Here is a 20,000-nt window from a genome sequence, read left to right as displayed (position 1 = left end):
TTTATATAGCGCAATATCCACTTAATGTGCTCAAAGCGCTTTACAAGGGGTCCCTAACTAACGGTAACATTTAACATGTAGAACGAGACATGACGCCTGTAAGGCGATAATATATTTCTTTCCGACTGAGACAACTCTGTTAACGGCCAGGTACTCATTTTACACATGAATACGGGGAGATAATGTGAGTAAAGAGCCTTTTCCAAGGACTCAACTATGCGCCGAGCGAAGCTCGAACTCAGGACCTTCCGATCCGAAAACGAGTGTCATACCACTAGACCACATAGTAGCACCGAAAGGTACTGAAACAATAATAAATGTTACAATGAATGACATAATCAGTCTGATGGCGAAAAGGTTTGATCGGAGATATTGCCAAATTTTGGTTAGAAGGTCAAATTTTATCAAAATTATTTCTTGTCACAAATGATTAACTCAACACTTTTTGTACATTTTTGGGAAATATCAAATGTTAATTTCACTTCTAATTACTTTTTACAGCTAGTCAAGTTGAAAAAGTGCAAAATTTGAGAAAAGTTTTAAAACAAACAACATATTATTCAGATACATGTTTGTTTTCACAGGCCGCCATTCTTGCTTCTCATTCTCTTTCTCTCTCTCTCTCTCTCTATCTATCTCTATCTCTCTCTCTATCTATCTCTATCTCTCTTTTCCTCATCTCTCATCTACTATCTATCTCTACTTTCTCTCTCCTTTTCTCCTCATCTCATTCATTTCATTTACATAGTGATGTGACTTTCTTTGCACTATTTTGCCAACAATCGCTTCCTCTCTCTCTTCTCTCTCTCTCTCTCTCTCTCTCTCCCCCCCCCTCTCTTCTCTCTGATTATATATATATATATATATATATATATATATATATATATATATATATATTATGGGGGGGGGGAGAGAGAGAGAAAGAGAGAGAGAGAGAGAGAGGGAGACACACACACACAGAGACACACACACACACACACAGAGAGAGAGAGAGAGAGAGAGAGAGAGAGAGAGAGAGAGAGTGAAGCGATTTGTTGGCAGAAAATAGTGCAAAGAAAAGTCAACATCACTATGTAAATGAAATTAATGGGTGAGGGTGTCGTGGGGGGTGGGTTGGGGGGGGGGGGGGGGGGGGGTTGACATTCACCTTACAGTTGTAACCAATGGACGTCAATTTATGTAACCGCCATCCGGTCACCTTAGAGCGTGACAAACTAAATTTGTAAAAAGGGACTGGCTGGTACAGGTAGAAACTAACTATTCTGCGGCTATGTGGTCTAGTGGTTTGACCGTAGCCATCGTTATGTTATAGCCTGACACTGAAATCCAAAAGGACTGGCAGTTTGACGTCATTATTTGGATTTTGCACCGCCTAGTGAGTTGTCGTTAGTAGTGCTCATGGAAACTAGTTATTGCATTGGTTGAACTATTGAATACAACTAACGATTTGTTTTCTTTTGTGGCAAACGACTGGCATTTTGACGTCATTTTTTTTGTTCAGTATCAGGCCATAACTATAGATAGAATGCGCTTGGCCAAGGAGTTCACAACATTGCCATCCGGAAGTATAACGGACCAACACACAAACTCTGTGTAACCATGAACTTTTATAGTCTGTTTAACATAGTTTAGTGAGAACAACTCACAAACGCGGATGGCAAAAACAATAACAAAGGCCTGAGTGACGTCATCTGCATACTATCTATACGAAGGCCACGGTTACGTCCGGTCGCCTTAGAGCGTGACAAATTAAATTTTTAAAAAGGCACAGGCTGGTACAGGTAGAAACTAACTATGATGCGGTTATGTGGTCTAGTGGTTTGACAGACCCGCCTTCAGATCGGAAGATCCTGGGTTCGAGTTCCGCTCTGAGCGTGCGTCACGTTACTGTAGAACGAGCTTAAGTCTCAATGGGAATATCTGACCCTTCGCCTCAAAACGGTATTAAGTCGGGTTGGTTAAGATGTTGAAAATTGAATTTATAGTCAGAAATATCAGACTTGTGTTGAGTTTGTATGTTTTATTGAGGAGAATGGATAACATATTTTAGGGTGCTATTGCCAACAATTTATAATTTAGACGAGTTTAACATTTAATTCGGCTTTTAAGCATGTGGTTCGTTCCGACATAATACCGTTTTGAGACGACGGGTCACATATGGTTGTGTGTGTGTGTTGAACCCGTGACTCAAGTAGTCGGGAAGAGAGGGCTCTAATAATGACTAGGGTTAGAGACGATCTTGTTTTGGGATCGTGGATAGCTCATACGGAAGAGTCGCGCTCTCCCCGGCCAGGCGGAGTTGTCGTACCAGTAAGGTCGCGGGTTCGAATCCGAATCGCGGCCGAGAAATTTTTATTCTCTATTGTCTTCTGGCACTTTCCTACTCACTTCATCTCTTGTTATTATAATGGGATATTAGCTTTAGGCGACCATGAGTTGTTATTTTTCAAACCTGTTGCTATGCTATCTTGTACACCATAATTTCGAAAAAGTATTTTACCCGTATTGTCTCACAGTACTCAGGTGTAAAATCGTTCTACATGTTTAAGTGTTACTGTTAAATGGGGACCCCTGTCAGTTAAGAGCGTTGGCTCTGTCAGGAACAAAAATATAATATATCACCTATCAGGCGTCATGTCTCGTCCTACATGAGTCCTAAATTGAGTACCTGGTCGTTAACAGCGTTGTCTTTGTCGGAAAAAAAAAGTAATATCGCCTAACAGGCGCCATGTCTCGTTCTATATGATACGTGTTGCTGTTGGCTAAGGACCCCTTGTTTTAAAGCACTTTGAGCACGTTAAGTGGATATTGCGCTATATAAAAGCTTAAGTTTAAAAAAAATAGAATTTACATAGCTATTTAACCAATGAGCTATTTTCTCTGGAAAAAACAAACAAATTACAAACATACATTTAAAAACAGCCAGAAATCTCGTCCATTAAACGTGGATCAATTGAAACAACCGCCATCTTGGCAGCAGCCTCTTATGGTTCTCCCACTACTATGTTATGACGATCGACCCAATCAGCAAAGCCATCTTGGCAGCAGCCTCTTATGGTTCTCACACTACTATGTTATGACGATCGACCCAATCAGCAAAGCCATCTTGGCAGCAGCCTCTTATGGTTCTCACACTACTATGTTATGACGATCGACCCAATCAGCAAAGCCATCTTGGCAGCAGCCTCTTATGGTTCTCACACTACTATGTTATGACGATCGACCCAATCAGCAAAGCCATCTTGGCAGCAGCCTCTTATGGTTCTCACACTACTATGTTATGACGATCGACCCAATCAGCAAAGCCATCTTGGCAGCAGCCTCTTATGGTTCTCACACTACTATGTTATGACGATCGACCCAATCAGCAAAGCCATCTTGGCAGCAGCCTCTTATGGTTCTCACACTACTATGTTATGACGATCGACCCAATCAGCAAAGCCATCTTGGCGAAAAAGATTTTACACCCGAGTACGGTGAGAGAATGTGAGTAAAGAGCCTTTTTCTATTTATCCCCCCCCCCCCCCCCCCCAAAAAAAAATTAATTAAAAAATTGAGTTTTTAAATAGCGCAATATTCACTAAATGTGCTCAAAGCGCTTTACAAAGGGTCTCTGACAAACAGCAACACGTGACATGTAGAACGAGACATGGCGCCAGCTGGGCGATTTTACTTTTTTTTTTCAGACAAAGACAACGCTGTTAACGGCCAGGTAATCATTTTACACCTGCCTAGGGTGAAATAATGTGATTAAACAGCCCTTTCCAAGGACTCAACTATGCGCCGAGCGAGGCTCGAACCCAGAACCTTCCGATCCGAAAGCGTGTCAAACCACTCGAGTCCCAGGTTTGAGAGTGTTACAGAGTTTTTTTGTTGTTGTTGTTGTTGTCAAAATGAGGATAATCTAAATCAATCGATAATTGAGGGACGATCTTCTGGCCAAAATCTAAAATGTATGTTTTCCCAGAGTGAAGCGGTTAACGGGTTATGGTGACGTCATCTGAGAACTCCCTCCGTTATCTCCCTTCTTGAATACCCAACTACCAATAGATAGAACGAAGTTGACGTCACTCAGGTCTTTGTTATTGTATTTTTGCCATCCGTGTTTATGAGTAATTCTCACTAAACTGTATTAACCAGACTATAAACGTTTAAGGTTACATAATATAGATAGTATGCAGATGACGTCACTCAGGTCTTTGTTATTGTTTTTTGTCATCCGCGTTTATGAGTAATGCTCACTGAACTGTATTAACCTGACTATAAAGGTTCATGGATACATACAGTTTTGTGTGTTGGTCCGTAAAACTTCGGGAAGGCAATGTTGTGAGCTTCTTAGCCAAGCGCACACTATAGATAGATAGTATGCGCTTGGCTAAGAAGCTCAAAACATTGCTTTCCCGAAGTTTAACGGACCAACACACAACACTATGTGTATCCACGAACGTTTAAAATGTGGATAATACAGTAAATAAATAAATAAATAAATACAAAAATGGAATGGATACCTCGTGGTATATATATATATATATATATATATATATATATATATATATATATATATATATATATATATATATATATATATAAGATAAATAATTAAAGAGATAATGAAATTAACATATAAACGAAATAGATAAATATGTAGACAAAAAGATAAATAAATAAATAAATAAATTTTAAAAAAATTAATTAAACGAAAAAAAACCCACACAATAAAAAACAATATAATTTTTTTAAAAATCCCAACATAAATGCTGTGCAAAGAAGAAAACCAGCTTGACAAAAAATATTAAGGCCTGCAATGCAGTACATACAATACTCTTCAACAGTCGCAACGTCACTTCCTTCCTTATGACGCGTGGTAACTTAGTAACACTGGCTCTAAACTATCGGAAAAATGGCGGACGCCCGTATGAAATATTTCTCCGGCGAGCATAAAAGCCTATCCAGAGGGGAAAAAACACATAAATTTGATCATGTTTTCACTTTTACACATTCTGATCACAAGTATATGAAAAGTTCTAGCCAGCATGAAGAATAAAAAGTAATGATTTTCTTTGTTTAGAACCAAGATGGCCGCCGTTGCCGGGCGACGTGACATCAGACTACTGAATCCAATTGTGTTTGGAAACTTACCGGGTTCAGTTAGAAAGTGAAGCAGTCCGTATCCCTGTCAGCAGGCAAACTAATGTGTGTTTCATGTGGATAGGGAAAAGTGACCGCCAGATAGATCACGTGATTTCATAACAGCAATAATAATATCATAATGTAAACAAACCGTCTTCATCCGCGAAATCCGATGATTCAACTATACTCTGAAGATAATTTGAAGAAAAAAAACCCCAAAACGAACCAAATTTTAAATCAGTTTGGCCGGAAATCTCGTTATATTAAAATATCGATCGATTAAAGGATAACATTCTTGTCAAAAACGATCAAACCTGGGACAGGGGACTTCAAATCTCAGGGTCCGAAGTGTTTGACAAGATTTGGGTCTTTTTAATCGGTTGATTTTTAAAGGACGAGATTTCTGGCCAAATTTGTTTAAAACGTATTTTTTTTCATCTTTCCATAGACTGGCGATACTGTGTACAACCAATTTCTTACACATCCACACAATTCGATACGGGCACACCTGTATTATTGTGTGTTCCACCTCCTCGAAACGGTATTATTCCACCTCTCTCCCTAAATAGTAAGGTGTTATGATATCAAGTTTACAATAATGATTTGTGACGTCAGATTATCAAGCGTTAAATTTCACTAAAATTATCTAGATCTTTGACAAAAAGAAGTATCATTCAAGTATTTATGAAAGTGTCTATAACTCAGAGATGACGAAATATGAATCAATTGGATTCAATAGTCTGATGTCACGTCGCCCAGCAACGGCGAGCAACTTGGTTCCAAACAAAGAAAATCGGTACTTTTTATTCTGCATGCTGACTAGAACTTTTTCATATGTCATGTGATATGAATGTATAAAAGTCAAAACATGATCAAATTTAAAATGTTTTTCTCATCTGGATACACTTTTATGGTCGTCGGAGCAATATTTCATAAGGGCGTCCGCCATTGTTCCGATAGTTTAGTTTAGAGTAGAGCCAGTTACTAAGTTACTATGCGTCATTACGAGGGAATTGACGTCACGACTGCTGAAGCCTATTGAGGGATAGAATAAAAGATTTTTTACACTCTTGCGTTTTGTAATTCGAACTTTATTTCCAACGCGCACTCGCAAGCTCGTGCAGTGGCTGGGAGGACGTCCGGAATTCCAAAGTGCAATAGTGTAAGAATTGTATATTGTTCCACCCCTAACATTGGAAAACCCTATAATTTCTCAGTAAATACGTAATCATTGAATAATGCTTCGAACTCCATGAATAACAATCTTATTCAACGATTGCAGAATATTTTTCCACATTTTTTTAGGGGCAGCGTGGCTCAGCGGTACGGTCTTTGCTTCCTCCCCGAAAGGTACCGAGTTCAATCACCCGCCGCTGCGTTGTGTGGCCTTGAGCAAGTCACCTCGCCCTAGCTCACTATGCAGCGCTGCTCTGCGGCTTCCCTTGGAATAGACCCTAAAGACAAATTTCCGCTTGGGGATGTATAAAGGGAATTTTATTATTATTATTATTTTTTTTTGAATTTTATTTTTTATTGGTGTGAAATTAGTTGTAAAAGACAGCTGATTGGTAATTATATTATATATAATATTTTGGTGCGGATGAATACAAATCTAACATTTTTTGTTTTGGGTCAATTTATTGTCATTCAAGTAGAAGGAGAAAGATACAAATTATGGTGAATAGAAGTACTAATACCATACCATTTGGTTACAAAATATCTAATAATCTTACTTGGAGGGGTAGAATAAACGTATTCTTTCATTTATTTGTATTTTTTAAACTCGTTATATTTTTATCGTGCAATAACACATATTATAGCAAGCTCGTTGTGTTATTGGGCACGATAAAAAGAACTCGTTTAATAAATTAAATACCGAGTGATGAAGGAATCGTATTAAAGACAGCTTTTATTAGACTCGTTATATTATTATCGAGCAATAACACATACTCGCAAGCATTTAGTGTTATTGGGCGCGATAAAAATAACTTGTTTTATATATCCAATGAAATGAAAGACTCGTATAATATAACACCCCTCTGCTCTTCAACTAGTTAATAATAAAAAAAAGGCTGCCTCTATTCTCACCCCCCCCCCCCCTCCCCCCGGCCGATTGGATTACCGAAAAAAACGTCGCCGGCTTTTTGAGATTTGGATTTGATTGATTTTTTTTTTAAATTGTGCAACTTGTGACAAGAAACTTAACAAATTACTGCATTACAACCTTTGGATTAAACATACAACAATTGTGGACTACTTTTTATACTATTATGAAGACTAGCATCCGGGGGTGAGAATAGTCACTTCGATAAAAAAAAAAACCAACCCAGTCCAAAATAATGCATATTGACCGTCAACCTTCACCTTGCACCGAACTGAACTTGTATTGAGTTGGGTCACCATCACTTATTATGTCACATAAATAATAAAAACAAAGGGGAATAATCGTGTACTTATTTGCACGTCTGATAACCCAACAATTCCTTATAGTTTTAGGCCCATTCGTTGCTGTCATGGAAATCTATAAAAAAAAAATGACGCAAAATATTGCTCATTACAACAATGTTAAACCAGGCCCATAAGTCGGTTCGGATGTCAGACCTGCATATGTTATGTACACGGCGGGAGTAATAATCAACAGTGTCATACATTTTGTTTCTTTTGCCGACACTTTAAATTAAACTAAAATCTGCTTCTAATATCGACTGACTTTAAAAATTATATTTAATCTTCTCATATTTTTTATATTTAACTGACTTTAGCGCTCTCCTTACCAACTATAGGAAAATCGTCACATTTGTTAAGATACATATTTCTCATTCAGATTTCTTTTGTTCATCACAAACTTTGAAGAAAATGAACAGTGCGTTGTAGAGCGTGTTTTGCTAAGGAAATTATGGATCGCAAGAACTCATTGCTGTTGTGTTTGAGTGATAAACAAAAAATATATATTTTTGTGTTAGTTGGGTATGCAGTTTTTGGGAAAATCCCTAAAAATGGCTGGTAAGGAGAGAGTTAAAGATGATTTTATAGGAAATTGTACAACTGGGGTGATATAGGGAATGATATTAGCGGAAGAGTAGCGTCCCTTGATTGGACGTCACCCATAGTCTGTGACGTCACCGGCGGAAAAGTTATTAGAGAGAGAACGTCACGTTGGTTGTGCGCATGCGTCTCTCGTCCTCGCTTCCGGTGAAAGCGTCTTGAGACACTTCAAAACCAAATTGACGTTCTCTCTGTAAGGTGACGTCCAATCAAGGGACGCTACTCTTCCGCTAATCTCATTCCCTATAATACAGTTTTTGACCGTTGATATTGAATTTTATTTCGTAACGTCGGAGATAACTTTCCCAAGGTCCGGCTGGTCCTCGGTCTGAAAATTCAATAGAAGGTCAAACAGGGTACGTTATAACACCCCTTATTTTGTAATCTCTAACTCTTTGCGGCTATGTGGTCTAGTGATATGACATCGAGCCTCGCGCTCGGTGCATTGTCGAGTCCTTGGAAAAGGCTCTTTACTCACATTCTCTCACCGTACTCAGTTGTAAAATGAGTACCTGGCCGTTAACAGCGTAGTCTCTGTCCGAAAAATTGTAATATCGCCTAACAGGCGTCATGTCCCGTCCTACATGTTAAATGTTGCTATTGACCAGGGGCCCCTTGTAAAGCGCTTTGAGCACTTTTAGTGGATATTGCGTTGTATAAGAAAGCTCAATTTTTAAAAAATGTGGTCTTGTGATATAACATTCGCTTTTGGATCCAAGGTTCTGCGTTTGAGCCTCGGTCGGCGCATAGTTGAGTCCTTTGAAAAAAAATAAACTCTTTATTCACATTGTCTCACCGTACTCATGTATAAAATGAGTATCTGGGTGTTAACAGCATTAGTCTCTGTCCGAAAAAAATTGTTATAATAATGCCAAACAGGCGTCATGTTTCGTTCTACATATTAAATGTTGCTGTTGGCTTGGGACCCCTTGTAAAGCGCGTTGAGCACGTTTCGTGGATATTGCGCTATTAATTATTTAATAGGATTAAACGAGTCAAGTTAAAAATGGCATCAATAACGGCTTGTGACGTAATCGTGTCATTGGCTTAAACAATTTAAAGCCAAGGTCAAGGTAAGGAGTCATTTTATCGAATAATAAGTGACTTCTGACCTTCACCTTATAAAATGATTTTTTTTCGTACACTGCACTGAATGGGCGTTGAATTGAATTAATGACTTCTGTCCTTCACCTTTTAAAACAATTTTCCACGCCCCCTATTGTTAGATGATAGTACTTTTTTTTTGACAGAGAAAACGCTGTTAACGACCATATATATGGATACACACACACACACACACATACATATATATATATATATATATATATATATATATATATATATATATATATACACACACACAAACATTTATATAAATATACACGGGCACTTACATGAACGTACGAAATTGACTAAAGCGTCTTCGTCAAGGTAAAATGATACGGTTTATTTTCAAGGTGGTCAAACGTACAAACGTACCAGGTTGGTCTCATAGAATATTATATATAGATAGAATGCGCTTGACCAAGGAGTTCACAACATTGCCATCCGGAAATATAACGGTCCAACACACAAACTCTGTGTAACCATGAACTTTTATAGTCTGGTTAATACAGTTTAGTGAGAATTCCTCACAAACGCGGATGGCAAAATACAATAACAAAGGCTTGAGTGACGTCATCTTCATTCTATATATATATATAATATATATATATATATATATATATATATATATATATATATATTGTATATATGTGTGTGTGTGCGTGTTTGTGTGTGTGTGTATCATAGCGTGGACAATACAGTCATAGGTACATTGATAAAAACCCTTTATTTATATATCCCCCCCCTCCCCACCTCCCCACGTGACCACATTCCACAACAATATCATACACACATATGTACATTCCACACACAACACACCTACACACACACACACACAAACACACACACACACAGACTCATTATAAAAGCAATGAGAGCAAATCACAACAATGTCATTATACATCAACACTAATCACCACTACACAACGGAAGCAAGGACAAGCACCTCGTATGGATTACACATTTTTTCTTCGGACATTATGCCGACTGAGGACGTGGAATAAACCCAAAGAAACGAACGTCTCGGCCATATAATGTGAGTGACAATTTATATTCTATATTAGCTCTAACCATCATTATCAAGCACTTTCGTACCTACGAGTACCCACCAACACTCATATATATATATAGATAGTATGCAGATGACGTCACTCAGGCCTTTGTTATTGTTTTTGCCATCCGCGTTGGTGAGTTGTTCTCACTAAACTGTATTAACCAGACTATAAAAGTTCATGGTTACACAGAGTTTGTGTGTTGGTCCGTTATACGAGCACTTCCAGATGGCAATGTTGTGAACTCATTGGCCAAGCGCATTCTATATATATATATATTATATATATATATATATATATATATATATATATATATATATTTTTTTTTTTTTTTTTTTAATTTATTTATTTATTTATTTTTTTGGTTTGTTTTTTTTTTTTTGGGGGGGGGGGGGGGTTTGGGTTTTTTTTTTTCTTGGTCATTTTGGCCAGAGACAAACACAACACAATTCATATGATACCCAAAGATCTCTAACCGTATAATGGATCCGAAAACTCAATGATTAACGTTAGCTGTTAGAAGCTTTGGACTGTAAAAAGGAATCTTGTCTTTTTTGTTGTTGTGTTTCTTGCTTGCTTCAGAGCCATTAGGCTCATGGAGCCGGAGTGTATCCCTGTTTCTATAGCGTAAAAACGGACAATAGCAATTGCTTGCTATCCTTTGGATAGGACGCTAGTATATCGCAAAGAAATGTCCGCCAAATCTCAAATCTAATTAATCAGCTGCCCATTCACTGCTGGGTGGACAGGGATGTGTGTGTGTGTGTGTGGGGGGGGGGGGGGGGTTAGTAAAAAAAAATATCGATGCACCCGGGATCGATCTTGGCTTCTTTTTCTTTGTGTGCGAAGCGTGCGTTCTACCAACTGAGCTATCGGGACCCCCCCCCCCTCCCGCTGTTCTTTGGATAGTATAATATTACTTATTGTCTATTACAAAGCACATTCATCCTGTCTACTACCCCTGACTATCCATTCATTGAGGAGATACATGGTGGCAGTGATTGTGACTCGTACGAAAGGGGGAGGGGATGGAAAGGAAATGGCGGTTTGACCTTTTGCATTCCTCAGGTTGTATGTAGATAATGATGAGGGAAGAGAGAGAGAGAGAGAGAGAGAGAGAGAGAGAGAAAAGAGAGAGAGAGAGAGAGAGAGAGAGAGAGAGAGAGAGAGAGTTGTCATCATCATCCTCATCATCATCTTCACCCCCCACCCCCGTCATTATATATAATATAATAAAAATAATAATGATAATAATAATAATAATAATAATAATAATAATAATAAATAATAATACATATAATAACAATACATATAATAATAATAATAATTATGATAATATAATAATAATAATAATAATAACAACAACAACAACAATAATAATAATAATTAATAATAATAATAATAATAATAATATAATAATAATAATAATATATAATAATAATAATAATGATAATAATAATAATAATAATAATAATATATATATATATATTATATATGTGTGTGTGTGTGTGTGTGTATGTTTGTGCATATGTATGTATGCGTTTGTTTGCGTGTGTGTTTATACATATAATGTCGATTATTTAAGTTAGATCTTATATTAGTATCAGCAATGCGAATAAACACGAAATGCGATGTGTGGAGGAAGAATTTGTTGTCCGTTGTATGGAGATGATGAGATAATAATAATTTGATATCTGATGGAATGATAAATTGTTGCCATCAGCCACTGTTTACATTGGTTACGACGGGTACGGTTACATGTGTCTCCCGCCGCCTTAACTCACTCAACCCTAACACCGACTATATCCGTAGTTTACCCGGGTTACTTCTACCCCATGTGAATTGGATTCAGTAGTCTGATGTCACGCCGCCCGGCAACGGCGGCCATCTTGGTTCTAAACAATGAAAATCGGTACTTTATATTCTTCATGCTGGCTAGAACTTTTCATATTTCATGTGATCAGAATGTGTAAAAGTCAAAACATGATCAGATTTGTAATGTTTTTTCCCTTCTGGATACGCTTTTATGCTCGTCGGAGAAATATTTCATAATGGCGTCCGCTATTGTTCCGATAGTTTAGAGCCAGTTCCTAAGTTACCATACGTCATTACGAGAGAAGAAGTGACGTTACGACTGTTGAAGTGTATTTATTACATTTTTCTAGGACAAATTATAGGTGTAGATAGTATCAAAGTTAATGTTTTTCATTTTTACATGTTAATGGTAGTTGAATAAAAAATATCTAGACGTCTATGTACAGTCTCACTTTTAATACATTTTATTTCCCCATTTTGAAAAGTAGCAAAAGTCTCTAGGATTGAGTGAGTTAACCTGATACTGTGACGGAATTGATGCTATGCGTTTAGGTAATATACTCACAACATCCGCCCACCGGGTATAACGTATCAACACACACACAAAACAATGTGTAACCTTAAATGTTTTCAGTTTGACACGATTTAATGAGAACTAATCAATAAAATGGCCGTCAAAAAAACAAACAAAAAAAAAAAAAAACAAACAACAAAGAGCCGATTGAAGTAACCTTCGTTCCTTCTATGCTATGCGTTTAGATAAAAAATCCTCACAACATCCGCCGGCCAAATTTAATATACCAAAATACAAATGTATGTATAAGCTTTAACGTCTGTAGTCTGATTGACTTAATAAAGTGAGAACTAATCATTAAAATGGCTGTCTAAAAATAATAACGAAGAGCTGAGTGAGGTTAAATCCGTTCCTTCTATAGATAGCATGTCCTATAAAAGTGAATTTGTGACCCATAACCTCAGAGCAATGTTTTATTGGGATGAATTAGAAGCAGGGGATTGAATTTTCAGATAAAAATAAATATAAATATTTGGAGTTACTTTCTCCTCGCTATGACGTGACTTACTTGACTTGTAATGCCTCTTGGCTCCTGGCGAATCATAGGGCTTCAACAGCACTCTTCCATCTTCTTCTGTTCTTGGCACAGACTCATGTCTCTTGGCTCCTGGCGAATCATAGGGCCTCAACAAAACTCTTCCATCTTCTTCTGTTCTTGGCACAGACTCATGTCTCTAGGCTCCTGGCAAAGCATGGGGCCTCAACAAAACTCTTCAATCTTCTTCTGTCCTTGGTACAGACTTATGTCTCTTGGCTCCTGGCGAAACATGGGGCCTCAACAGCTCTCTTCCATATTCTTCTGTCCTTGGCACAGACCATATGCCTCACTCGCTATAGAAATGAATAAATTATTATTTCTGGTATTAGAGAGAAATCGAAGTTCGTATTTTAGTTCTAAATTCATTTTTCATTCATAGACTCAAAGTAAAAAACAAAATTGAACATAACAACTTAAAGAATTTAAAAAAACAAAACAAAAAAAAAAACAACCTGACACGGAACGTTTCGGACTCAAAACTCTTCTTCAGCCAACAACAACAAAATAAAAATCCCATAAGAAAAACAAAAAAACAAAACAATGAAAGGATGAATATATTACTAAAGAAATCCAGATCGACGGCAAATCAGCTGAATTTATGTTTTCACTGCTGTTGTTGTTGTTGTTGTTGTTGTTGTTGTTGTTGTTGTTGTTGTTGTTATTGTTGTTGTTGGCTGAATAAGGGGGTTGAGCACGAAATGTTCCATATTTGGTATTTTGTTCTTTTTTGAAACTACTGTATTCATATTTAAAATTACTTTTTACAGCCCACAGCTTATAGCAGCTTAGTATCACTTCTAGCCTGAGAGTGGCATTATGTCGAGGTCAAAGGAACAAAAAATGTGATGTCCAAAAAAACCCCAAACTTGTTCCTATCCCATTGGAAGTGTAAAACCACTCTTCAGAAGGACTAGATACATTCCATGTGTATATAGATCTTCTGGTTTCAGAGTGAAGTCATCTTATTTTCTAGTCTAAATGTATGCTGGTCGTCAATAAAGAGCATCAATTCTCACTCTTTTACGCCCCGTAATCCTGATAATCTGTCTGTACGTTCTGCTAATAAAATAGTCATGCCACCTTATGATTCAATATGTAACCTAATCAGTATTAATACTCCGATGGATGGACTGCTTACGTACACACTTCCAAGCGCTTTGAGATGTTTGGTTCGTGGAAAGCGCTTAACGAGTGTCAGTTCTTCTTCTTCCTTTTTCTTCTTCTTCTTCTTCTTCTTCTTCTTTTTTTATTTTCTTCTTCTTCTTCTTCTTCTTCTTCTTCTTCTTCTTCTTCTTCTTCTTCTTCTTCTTCTTCTTCTTCTTCTTCTTCTTCTTCTTCTTTTTCTTCTTCTTCTTCTTCTTCTTTTCTTCTTCTTCTTCTTCTTCTTCTTCTTCTTCTTCTTCTTCTTCTTCTTCTTCTTCTTCTTCTTCTTCTTCTTCTTCTTCTTCTTCTTCTTCTTCTTCTTCTTTCTTCTTCTTCTTCTTCTTCTTCTTCTTCTTCTTCTTCTTCTTCTTCTTCTTCTTCTTCTTCTTCTTCTTCTTCTTCTTCTTCTTCTTCTTCTTTCTTCTTCTTCTTCTTCTTCTTTCTTCTTTTCTTCTTCTTCTTCTTCTTCTTCTTCTCTCTTCTACTACTACTACTACTACTACTACTACTACTACTACTACTACTACTACTACTACTACTACTACTACTACTATACTACTACTACTACTACTACTACTACTACTACTACTACTACTACTACTACTATATACTACTACTACTACTACTACTACTACTACTACTACTACTACTACTACTTCTACTACTACTACTACTACTACTACTACTACTACTACTACTTCTACTACTACTACTACTACTACTACTACTACTACTACTACTACTACTATATTATTATTATTATTATTATTATTATTATTATTATTATTATCATTATTATCTTATTTTATTATTATTATTATTATTATTATTATTATTATTATTATTATTATTATTATTATTATTATTATTATTATTATTATTATTATTATTATTATCATTATTATCTTATTATTATTATTATTATTATTATTATTATTGTTATTATTATTATTATTATTATTATTATTATTATTATTATTATTATTGTTATTATTATTATTATTATTATTATTATTATTATTATTATTATTATTATTATTATTATTATTATTATTATTATTATTATTATCATTATCATAATTATTATACCAAGAATTTTGGAACTTAAAAACCCTATATTTTTATTTTTGGCCAGCGAATATTCGAGTCCCAGAAGAACTAATAGCAAATTATTCAGAAAATGTATGGATCGGGCACTAGTTAAACGACAAACTAAGGGAAGTAATCGTGAAATATTTTCTCCTTCTTAGACGCTTGATCGTGTTATTTTACATTGTTTGTTTCTTTGTGACGTATGTGGTCTAGTGGTAAAACACTCGCTTTCGAATCGGTAGGTCCCGGGTTCTAGCCTCGCTCGGCACATAGTTGAGTTGAGTCCTTGGAAAATACTCTTTACTCATATTCTCTCACCGTACTCAGGTGTAAAATGAGTACCTGATTAACAACATTGCATATGTCCGAACAAAATTGTAATATCACCTTATAGGCGTCATGTCTCGTCCTACATACCATGTGTTGCTGTTTGCCAGAGACACATTGTAAATCTCTTTGAGCACGTTTATTGGTGATTCTCTCTAAAAAAGCTTAACTTTTTTATGATCTATTCTCGTGTTTGAACTTTTCATACATTACCTAAATAAATAATTTCTGATTTGATGGAAGCTTTGTTGTGGAAGCTTAAACGTTTATAGTCTGGTTAATACAGTTTAGTGAGAATTACTTATAAACGCGGATGGAAAAAAAAACAATAACAAAGACCTGCGTGATATCAACTTCATACCATTTATATATTCTATTTGTTTATGTTTCTTCAAAACAACCAAACCTACTTGGAGTCTCAGACTTCCAAACGACATCAAAGATATCGGCACAAGAACTACGAGGGGACACAGAGCAAGGGTAACCATCCCAACATCAAAAACAGACGCCCACATGTATTCGTTTTTCCCTGCCACTGCCCGACTATGGAATAGCCTCCCAGCTGAAGTGGCTGAAAACGGTTGCCAACATGCCTTCACGCGATTGCTAGGGTTCACAACGTGACTTTTTAATCTATGTGTTTGTTTTTTTTTTGTTTTTTTTTTTTTGTATTATATGCAGAGTTTTAGCAAGTTTAAAATGTAAAACCCTACAAACTGTGGAGTGATCCTCGACAATATTGGAAGTTTCCACAAGACGAAGAGAAGAAGAAGAAGAAGAAGAAGAAGAAGAAGAAGAAGAAGAAGAAGAAGAAGAAGAAGAAGAAGAAGAAGAAGAAGAAGAAGAAGACAAATTCTCACTCACATCCACCAACCAATAATTGTTGAAAGATTAAAGCGACATCTGCAGGATATTAAAATTTGTTGTCTGAATAATTCTTGCAAGTCGCATTAGTCTTTCGAATCAAAGGTGCTAATCTCCAATACTCTTCAACAGTCGTCACGTCACTTCCTTCCTAATGACGCATGGTAACTAAGTAACACTGGCTCTAACAATCGGAACAATGGTGGACGCCCGTATGAAATATTTCTCCGGCGAACATAAAGACGTATCCAGAGGAAAAAAACCCCATAAATTTGATCATGTTTTGACTTTTATACATTCTGATCAAAAGACATATGAAAAGTTCTAGCCAGCATGAAGAATAAAAAGTAATGATTTTCTTTGTTTAGAACCAAGATGGCCGCCGTTTCCGGGCGGCGTGACATCAGGCTTCTGTATCCAAATAATAAAGTGAGTAAATGTGACTCATAAATAAGGAACAACAACAACAACACACACACATTTATATATATATATATATAGATAGTATGCAGATGACGTCACTCAGGCCTTTGTTATTGTTTTTGCCATCCGCGTTTGTGAGTTGTTCTCACTAAACTGTATGAACCAGACTATAAAAGTTCATGGTTACACAGAGTTTGTGTGTTGGTCCGTTATACTTCCGGATGGCAATGTTGTGAACTCCTTGGCCAAGCGCATTCTATCTATAGTTTTGTGTGTTGGTCCGTTATACTTCCGGATGGCAATGTTGTGAGCTTCTTAGCCAAGCGCATACTATCTATAGATCGTATGTGCTTGGCTTATAAGCTCACAGCATTGACGTCACTCAGGTCTTTGTATTATTTTTTGTCATCCGTGTTTATGAGTAATTCTCACTTAACTGTATTAACCAGACTATAAAAGTTCATGGTTACACATAGTTTTATGTGTTGGTCCGTTATACCACCGGGTGGCAATGCTGTGAGCTTTTAAGCCAAGCACATACGATCTATAGATAGTATGCATTTGGCTAAGAAGAGCATAACATTGCCATCCGGAAGTATAACGCACCAACACACAAAGCTCTCTGTAACCTTGAACGTTTATAGATAGTATGCGCTTGGCTAAGAAGCTCATAACATTGCCATCCGGAAGTATAACGGACCCACACACAAAACTATGTGCAAACTTGAACGTTTATAATCTGGTTAATACAGTTTAGTGAGAATAACTCATAAACGCGGATGGCAAAAAACAATAACAAAGCCCTGAGTGACGTCAACTTCGAACTATCTATATACTATTATATAGATAGAATGCGGTTGGCCAAGGAGTTCACAACATTGCCATCCGGAAGTATAACGGACCAACACACAAACTCTGTGTAACCATGAACTTTTATAGTCTGGTTAATACAGATTAGTGAGAACAACTCACAAACGCGGATGGCAAAAACAATAACAAAGGCCTGAGTGATGTCATCTGCATACTATCTATATATATGAGTCAAATTTACTCACTTTGTCTTTCTCTCCATTTTATTGGCTCATTTCGGCACCTCAAGTTTTTGCTAATCTCCAATCTTTCTCACGGGACAGCGTGGCTCAGCGATACGGTCTTTGGTTCGTACCGGTAAGGTAACGAGTTCGATCACCCACCACTGCCTTGTGTGGCCTCAAGCAAGTCATCTCGACCTAGCTCAATTTGCGGCGTTGCACTGCCGCTAACGCCTGGGTTATTCCAGTCTTTCCTTGAAATATACCTTGAAAGAGACATATTTCCCCTATGGGATGGATAAAGGGAATTTTATTATTATTATTATTATTATTATTATTATTATTATTATTATTATTATTATTATTATTATTATTATTATTATATCATTTTTATTATTATTATTATTATTATTATTATTATTATTATTATTATTATTATTATTATTATTATTATTATTATTATTATTATTATTATTATTATTATTTACTATTATTATTATCATTTTTGTTATTCTTCATCTTCTTCTTCTTCTTCTTCTTCTTCTTCTTCTTCTTCTTCTTCTTCTTCTTATTATTATTATTATTATTATTATTATGATTATTATTATTATCATTTTTGTTATTATTATTATTATTATTATTATTATTATTATTATTATTATTATTATTATTATTATTATTATTATTGTTGTTATTATTATTATTATTATTATTATTATTACTATTATTATTATTATTATTATTATTATTATTATTATTATTATTATTATTATTATTATTATTATTATCATTATTATTATCATTAGTATTATTATTATTAATATTATTGTTATTATTATAAACAAAATAATTGTAAAATTGTTTATGATGAATGTTTCCTTAGTAATAAGACCAGGACTTAAGAATTAAGACGGGGGTTTAGGACAGACTAATATTAAGATGATAGCCACATTTAGTATGGGAGTAGAATATATGCCTATTACTAGTGAATAATTAGGTGCATTTGAAATGCAAGCGAGAGAAAAAAGACTTCGTAAATCTGATTCGTCGTCATATATATGTGGTAAGATGGAGAAGGGTCATGACAATACGAATAACGGAAAACAACTAAAAAAATAGATTTTGTCAGTTACGTCGCTTTGTTTTTGGACAGGTCCTTTTTGAAGAGTTAAGGTATGATTTAAGGCGAGTAATGGTCTACAACAAAAAGCCCAACAACTTTTCATGGACTTTTTCGTACACACGAATACATCTTCCAGTCTTATCGATATAAATAAAACTTGGGGGAAAAAAATGCGTTTGTAGGTGGTGTAATCAGAAATTTGACAGCTCTGATAACGAAAGCGAAAGAGTCGTATGCTGTTTTTGTTGAATGGTAAAGGATGTTTATTTACTTCATGATACGGTTATTAGTAGCCGACTTTACTTTCATTTAAAACACTGCTAATTGTAATCTGCTGTTATCTTTAAAAAAAAACATGGCAGATGCTACTTTCCCAACAATGCGTATGTCTCCGGTTAGTACGGATAATGATGTCAGTGAGTGTAAAAAAGGCAATGACAAAGTTGTATTAGAGTCTAGTATCAAATGGAATCGAACGCACAAAATCCTGTCAATGAACAGACGATTTTAATGAGTATGGTCCCTTATCAAGGTCATCTTATTTACAAGTCAGACAACACAAAGCGTCACGGGCTATTTGTTGATGGAAAAATACGAACGAAAATTTGCTATTACAACAATTATTAATTAAGCCCAGGACAAATTGAGATGCCAGACAAGTAAATACGAGAACGTCCCTGTCTATCATGCGGTTTAAAGATCAAATTATTCATTTCGAAAGGCTGATCAACTACATTTG

General features: G+C 35.9%; 1 protein-coding gene across 1 annotated transcript in view; it reads right to left on the bottom strand.

The window, feature by feature from the left end:
- The window catches only part of LOC144975906 (solute carrier family 22 member 4-like), a 19,542-nt gene extending 14,352 nt beyond the window's left edge, over positions 1 to 5,190 (bottom strand). Inside the window, exon 1 of the mRNA XM_078920094.1 lies at positions 5,140 to 5,190. The gene's annotated coding sequence lies outside the window, so the exon portion shown is untranslated. The remainder of the gene's footprint in view (positions 1 to 5,139) is intronic.
- Positions 5,191 to 20,000: the final 14,810 nt, after the last annotated feature.

The sequence above is a fragment of the Berghia stephanieae genome, chromosome 6, assembly GCF_034508935.2.
Source record: "Berghia stephanieae isolate SIO BIC M18660-M18661 chromosome 6, UCSD_Bste_1.3, whole genome shotgun sequence".
Lineage (NCBI taxonomy): Eukaryota > Metazoa > Mollusca > Gastropoda > Nudibranchia > Aeolidiidae > Berghia > Berghia stephanieae.
Note: the sequence above shows the minus strand (reverse complement) of the source record. Positions and strands in the feature narration are given on the sequence as shown.